Here is a 7538-nt window from a genome sequence, read left to right as displayed (position 1 = left end):
TTGGAAGAGTGATACCCAAAGAGAGGGCATCAACTATGATGAGACATTCTCACCTTTCGCTATGCTTAAATCAATTCGAATCCTCTTATCCATCGCAGCCTACTTGGACTAGGAAGTATAGCAAATGGATGTCAAGACCGCATTCTTACATGGCAGTCTTGAAGAAACCATTTACATGAAACAACCCGAGGGCTATGAGATTAAGGGCAAAGAGCACATGGTGTGGAAGTTTAAGAGATCCATTTATGGACTCAAGCAAGCATCTAGAGCATGGAATATGTGCTTTGATAAAACTGTGAAATCATTTGGTTTTGATCAGTGCCCAGAAGAGAGCTGCGTGTATAAGAAAGTTGAATGTGCAAATGTGGTGTTCTGGGTGCTTTACGTGGATGATATCTTATTGATTGGAAACAACAAGAAGATGTTGCCATCCGTAAGAGACTAGTTGTCTACCCAGTTTGAGATGAAGGCCATGGGAGATAGGGGACACATTCTAGAATCAAAGTGATTAGAAATCGCAAGAAATGAATGTTTTGTTTATCCCAAGAGTCCTACATCGACACCATACTACAACGCTTTAGCATGGAAAATTCCAAGAAAGGTTTTGTACCCTTCAGACATGGAATTCATCTATCCAAGGAGATGTGTCCTATGACACCCACAGAGATAGAGGACATGAAAAATGTTCCATATGATTCGGCAGTTGGAAGTCTCATGCATGCTATGTTGTGTACACGACCAGATATATGCTTTGCCGTAGGCATGGTAGCTAGGTATCAGTCGAACCCTGGCCAAGGACATTGGACTGCAGTAAAGAATATACTCAAGTACCTGAAAAGGACTAAAGAGTATGTTCTAGTTTACAAGGGATCTGATCTATGTCCTATGGGGTACACGGATTCAGATTTTCAATCTGATCGTGATTCGAGGAAGTCTACTTCTGGCTATGTGTAAGCCTTCGGAGGTGGAGCCATTATATGGAAGAGTGCAAAGTAGAAATGCATTGCAGACTCAACCATGGAAGCTGAATATGTAGCTGCAAAAGAAGCTGGATGGCTCAAGAACTTTCTCAAGGAGTTGGGCGTGATTCAGAGTTTGCAAAAGAGTATCACGCTTTATTGTGATAACTCTGGAGCTGTTGCGAACTCAAAGGAACCACGATCCCATAAATCAAGCAAACACATAGAAAGGAAGTATCATATCATTCGGGAGATTGTACAAAGAGAAGACATACAAGTAGTCAAGATTGCAACAGAAAACAACCTTGCTGATCCTTTCACAAAAGCCCTATCGGGTAGGACGTTTAATCGTCATATGGAAGGCATAGGTGTTAGATGCATTAAAGACTCAGACCTACTTTCTCTATAAGTGGGAGAAATTGAAGAAAATTGACAGTAGTATACTCGAAAGCATGTTTTGAGTATAAGTGGGAGATTGTTGGAATATATATACTAAAAAGCATTTTTCGAGTTTATTATGAATTTGATAAATTGCTTGTATATTGTAAACTCTCCTTATTTAATGAGAATAATAAATGTTTTCTTCATGCTGTGTATTTTACTTTAATGGGTATTGACCGTCTTTAATTATATATTTAATTATATAATTAAAACGCCAGAAAGTAAAATCAGTCTAAGTCTTCTACATTGAAGGTTGGGTCGTGGAACAGGTCATCACAGTAGGTGACCCAGCCGGAACCTTGTAGAAGTAAAACTTTTTCACAACCTAGATAGGCTTTGGCTACCTATCGCGAAAGGTTGCAGTGTCCATTCGAAAGTTGTCTTTACCTTGAGAATGACTAGTTACACTGGTGTGGTATAGCATTGAAAAGATCTACAATATAGACACGTGTTTATTGCTATCTACTGTAAAACGATGTCTTCGAGATTTAATATTTCTTAATCTTTGTAATAATATAAGGCACACGTTATTTAATCATATGCTTGACTTATCAGTAGGTGCGGGTTTTTAGTAACCTAATATTCCTGATATCTTGGGCAGTAGTAATTGATAACTAGTATGGTGTCAGTTTTATTATTACATTGAATCGTGTGCCTGCGCGGTATGACTATATCCCCAAGAGGTGTTCGAGAAAAGTTCTATTGTTCGGAAACCTGGACGGTTTGGATTTTATCCAAGAATAATAGAAAAGGCAAAGTATATTTTAAAATACTTCTCGTACTAGACAAACTCTTGGAAATAAAAGATATTGATTAATTTAAAGTCCATAGCATACTACAAATTAATTAATGGGTGTAGAAAGTCTTAGACACATGAAATAATATATTAAAGAGGTTAACCCGAGTTGCTTGTAATCACGTATTGGATGGGCGGTCAAGTATTTGTTCGATAGTTGCACATGAAATATTACATTGGCCTTATATTGAATTATGGGTTATAATTTAATTAGTAAAGAAGGTCCAATAGGGGAGGCCCAATCCAAGCCTCATAGATCCCTAACCTAGCCCATCACAAACTCTATAAATAGGGATGAAGGAGGTGTGGCATATACACACATGAAGTGAAACCCTAGCCACCGCACCTTGGAATTTTCGGCCCTCTCTCTAATAGAGGAATTCAAAATTTCCTCCTTGTGTGTACTTGGCGTTCTTGTCTTCTCCTTCAAGATCCTTATAATTTCTAAGAGATTCCGCCCACAAGGAATTTAGATCTAGAGTTGGGTCATAGGTTAGAAGATCCTTGATCTTCCAATCACAATCAAGATTCAAGATCCACATGTGGAGAAGTAGCAAGCCACTTCGATTCTTTGGAGAATCATAATTGTATGTATTCAACGTCATAATTTAATTTTAAATTATGTGATTAATTGCGCAATAATATGTCTCTACATGTTCAAGCATGAAATTGAATCGATCCACATAATCTCCTAAATAGATTCTTTTGTGGATTTATTTAATTTGCAATTTCCGCTGCAATAACCCCAACACAATTTTGTTCCATATCTCTCTAGTATTGAGTTTGATTATTTTCTTATTATTTGAGGAAATAATATTTTCCATTTTATGTCAAATCGTCTTTTGGTCTCTTTCTCTTAAACTTTTAGAAAGTACATCCTGCTCTTAGTGGAACATTTTGATTATGACACAATATTTTATGTAGTGTTGTTTTGTGAGGTAAATGGAGAGAAAAAAAGTAAGAGATGATGTTTCAATTTTTAGAAATTTATCATTTAGAGTGGGGCATACCAAAAAGAATAATTGTTCACTTAGAGAGGGACGGAGGGAGTATAAAATAAAAATAAAAAGTACTAGTATGATATTATCATATAATCCCTCCGTCCCACTACAAGTGATGGATTTCTATTGAACACAAATTTAAGAAAATGATATATATTGAGTTAAAGTAGAGAGAGTAAAGTATGAGAGAGGAAAAAGTAAAGAGATAAAGAGAGAATAAAGTAAGAAAGTGAGAATAAAATAACTACAAAATGTAAAGTTGATCACTTGTGTGGGACGGATAACGTATAGTACTAGTATTAATTATAAAAATTATAATTATAAATTTAATTATCAAAATATTTTGTAGCTAAATTTATTTTGATCATGGTTGAATTTTTTATATTAAAAATTAAAAATTTATTTATTTAAAAAACTTTTAACTAAACAAGATAGTTAGAAATAAATAAATGTACTTAACCTTAATTAAATAAATTATATAAAAATAATAAATAATGTATAAAAATACAATAAAGAAAAAATGTTTAAAAAACTGACGTATACAAATATGAGAAGTTGTGCAATGTTCGATAAAAATTAATTCATCAAAAAGTATAAATACATTGAACAAGTCATTTTGATTATAAATAAAAATATGTGCATTTTCCATTTTCGTCCGTCCCACAAAAATATGTGTATTCCATTTTCGGAAAGTTATATCAATTAAATAATGTAGGTCCACTATCCACTAACACTACATAACTATCATTCTCCTCCTCTCTCTTACTTTACCATACCATTTTCCTCATCTCTCTTACTTTACCAATTTTATCTTAATTTTCGTGTCATATCCGTTACACATATTTTTATGGAACGGGGGGGGGGGGTATAATTTATATTAAAAAATAATCGAACCATAATCAAAATTTTAAATTTAGCTAATGTCGTACTTCCTCCGTTCCATAGTAATGGATGTGTTTCTTTTCGGCACGCAGATTAAGAAAATTGTGTTAGGTGAATTAAGTAAAGAGAGAATAACGTGGAAAATGAAAAAAGTAGAGAGATGAAGAGAGAATTAAGTAAGAGAGAGTAAAGTAGGTGTGGAGAAATGTGTTCACTTTTATTAAAAAGGGAAATGACTCTATTACTATGGAGCGTACTAAATTGACAAAATGACTCTGTTACTATGAAACGTAGGGAGTATTTTGGTAAAATTCATAAATATTATAAGTAAAATAATAAGCAAAAGAAGAGTAAAAAGGGGAAAAAACAAAAATCTTTTATTATGAAAAATCACATGACTCAACTACAGAGGACGGAGGGAGTATATAAAAGTGGTACCTACATTCCACTAACTTTTTCAACTCATTTTCTATTATATTTCTTAAAACTCATGCCTGATAAAATGTGCTCTTGTGTAACTTGTGTTTTAATGATATACTCCCTCCACCCATAAAAAATAGTCCATGTTTCCATTTGGATATGTCTATCAAAGTTAGTGTCGTACTAAAAATATAAAGTTTTTCATAACAAAACACTACTAATTATATGACTCTCACCTTAAAAGTACTTTTAAGTACTATTTCACCCCGCTTCTAGTTTCAAGTAATAATACTTTACTTCTAATGTTCTACATGTGGTTGTGTGTTGTTTATATCCTTAATTGAATTTATTGTTAAATGCAAACTAGTCTTATAAAGATACATTCATAAGATTGTATTAAAATGACAATCACTTTTAAAATGACAATGTACCACCAATGAGAACCCTTAGATTTAGGAGTAGATTCAATCTTAGTCTACTACGTGGCAGGCTTGGTTGTCTATGTATCGTAGATTGCTTGATTATCTTTAATTTCGTATCACATATTGCTTGGAACCATATGCCGAGTTGCTTGCATATATATCACAGATTGTTTCCCTATGTATCGCATATTGCTTGTCTAGGTTGTCATTTTAACTATGGTGTCACGATATTGCTCTGTTTTTATATCTCATATTGCTTGGAACCATATGCCGAATTGCTTGCATATGTATCATATATTGCCTGCATATGTATTTCAGATTGCATGTTACTTGTTGTCACGTTGTCACTTTAAGAGTGGTGTTACCCTGACACACCCCTACATTCATATCCATAAAAATGAAAAGTGTGGTTTATTTCAAAATATTCTTATAATTAACTTAGGTACTTATTTTGAAATTTGTGATAAATTTCCAATAGTTTGAGTAAAAAACCGTACTATAAAACTACCCTACATGGCTTGGGGCAATGTAAGTATGAGACTAGTTGAAAAAAAGTGTAGAAGTATATAAAACGAGCAAAATATTCTCAAATTGCATATGATTTTTTTTAAAATCTAGAGACAACATACGTACAAATTTCCAAAAACAAATCATCAACCATCAGAAAAGAAGGGGTAATCGGTTTCTAGTGAGCCAGTGGCGATACCATAAAACGACTGAATAGTCAACACAAAATCTCATTATAATTATACAATAATGTAGCTTTGGTGAAGATTGCTTTGTTATTGCATTTGATCTTGTGTCATCCTTTAGGGTGTACCCCCAAATCTTTGTGTTTAATACTATATGTAGTCCTACAGTCCTACTTTCACAAGAACGATTTCTGTCCCAGTGGTTAATGTGCTCTTTGTCCGTACTAGATATCCGTGTTCAAGCTTTCTCAAGCACATCCCCTATTCTTTTTCAATTTAATTTTATTTTTAATCCATATCAACTCCTTCTCAATTCATATTTAAGCTTCATTAATTATTTTGTTTTAACAAACATTTATTAGTTTAACCACTAACTTGCTCTTTTTTAATTTAATTTATTAGTTTATTCTTTTCATATTTTTTATTAATTATTTTTAATAGATAGTTATATGACTAATATAGAGTATAACTTGTAGTAATAGTTTACAAACAACTCAAGTTTAATTACTAAATCGAAAATAAGTATCATAAAGTAATATTTATAAAATTAACCTCCTCATTATATTTATATCTATATAATTTATTGCTAAGTAACAAAACATGGATACTTGTATTTCAAATGCATAATTTACTGTCTACGTGATACTATAAAATACATTTTTTTAATTTAAAATGAAGATTTTTGGTAAAAAATAAAAACAGATTTTATTTTTAAAAATTAGAGCAATTTAAGAAAACATAACTACGAGAACAAAAATGATTAGTCAAATTGTGAAATTTTAGGTCGTTGTAATATTTTTTGCACCCTATACTGAAAATCCTGAATACACCACTAGTTAGCATGGAGCATGTTATTAAAAATGAGTTATTCACCCTTTAAAATTTATGATAAATTTCCAATAGTTTGAGTAAAAAACCCTAGTATAAAACACCCTACATGGCTCCCAGGTCATGTAAGTCTGAGAAAAATTGCAAAAAAATGTAAAGGTCCAGAGACAACATACGTACAAATCCCACAAAACAAATAATCAACAATAAAAAAAGACGGCGTGTTAAATTCTTTAAATTCTGTCTCACATCGACTTGGTGAAGATCCCTTCTAATCTATATAAGTGTGGATAACCCTCCCCCTTATGAGGCCTTTTAAGGGGTGAGTGACCCATTTCTAATATGGTATCAGAGCGGACCCAAGTCGATGATGGTTTTCTTTTTATCTCTTATCTACCTCAAGAGTGGAAGACCGATGTCCTTTCCGGCCCACATCGATGATGGTTTCTCTTGCATTGCCTACCCACGTGATGGAAGACCGATGTCCTTTCCGGCCCACACGTGAGGGGGCGTGTTAAATTCTTTAAATTCTGTCCCACATCAACTTGGTGAAGATCCCTTCTAAGTGTGGATAACCCTCCCACTTATGAGGCCTTTTAAGGGGTGAGTGGCCCATTTCTAATACGGCGTAACTGGTGTCTAGTGAGCCAGTGGCAATACCATAAAACGAATGAACGGTCAACAAAAAATCTCATTATATGTATACAATACTATAGCTTTTGTCAAGATTTCTCTGTTATGGCATTTGATCTTGTGTCATCCTTTAGTTGTAACCACGCCTATGGTTAGCATGCTCACCAGTGTCTAGTGAGCCAGTGGCAATACCATAAAACGAATGAACGGTCAACAAAAAATCTCATTATATGTATACAATACTATAGCTTTTGTCAAGATTTCTCTGTTATGGCATTTGATCTTGTGTCATCCTTTAGTTGTAACCACGCCTATGGTTAGCATGGAGCATGCTATGAGACGGGTCACTCACCCCTTAAAAATGTCTTATAAAGGGGATGATTATCCATATAAATCATACTTATATAGATGAGTTAGGATTATCACCAAATCGATGTGACACAAGATTTAAGAATTTTAACACA

The sequence above is a fragment of the Salvia splendens genome, chromosome 2, assembly GCF_004379255.2.
Source record: "Salvia splendens isolate huo1 chromosome 2, SspV2, whole genome shotgun sequence".
Taxonomy (NCBI): Eukaryota; Viridiplantae; Streptophyta; class Magnoliopsida; order Lamiales; family Lamiaceae; genus Salvia; species Salvia splendens.
The sequence above is the reverse complement of the archived record's forward strand: the minus strand, read 5'-3'. Positions refer to the sequence as shown.